This window comes from Meleagris gallopavo, chromosome 16, assembly GCF_000146605.3.
Source record: "Meleagris gallopavo isolate NT-WF06-2002-E0010 breed Aviagen turkey brand Nicholas breeding stock chromosome 16, Turkey_5.1, whole genome shotgun sequence".
Classification (NCBI taxonomy): domain Eukaryota; kingdom Metazoa; phylum Chordata; class Aves; order Galliformes; family Phasianidae; genus Meleagris; species Meleagris gallopavo.
This window is the reverse complement of record NC_015026.2, coordinates 10,195,093-10,195,431: the sequence shown is the minus strand read 5'-3', so window position 1 is coordinate 10,195,431 and position 339 is coordinate 10,195,093.

The window sequence follows — 339 nt, the reverse complement described above, 5'->3', positions numbered from 1 at the left end:
TTTGTTCTGGTCTGCCACTTTCTCCACTTAAACCTTCCTTCTGCTAGGCTATTCGCTGTCTTTTTTCTCTCCTGTTAGCAATTGATTTGCAATTTAAATTGCTTAGACTAGTTTCATATGTCACTGCGTAAGGCCAGGGAGGTTATTCTGATCATGAGCAGAGATTTGCACACAGCTGTGTATTGCTAATAAAACGCTTTGCCTCTCTTTACAAATTTTGCTTTATTTAAAAGGGTAATTAAATGTTTAGTTCCTTTCCAAATTTAAGAAAACCCATTTTGTTTAGAAGTTTAAATTAAAAAAAATTACCTTATTGGAATATGAATGATGAAAGTATTG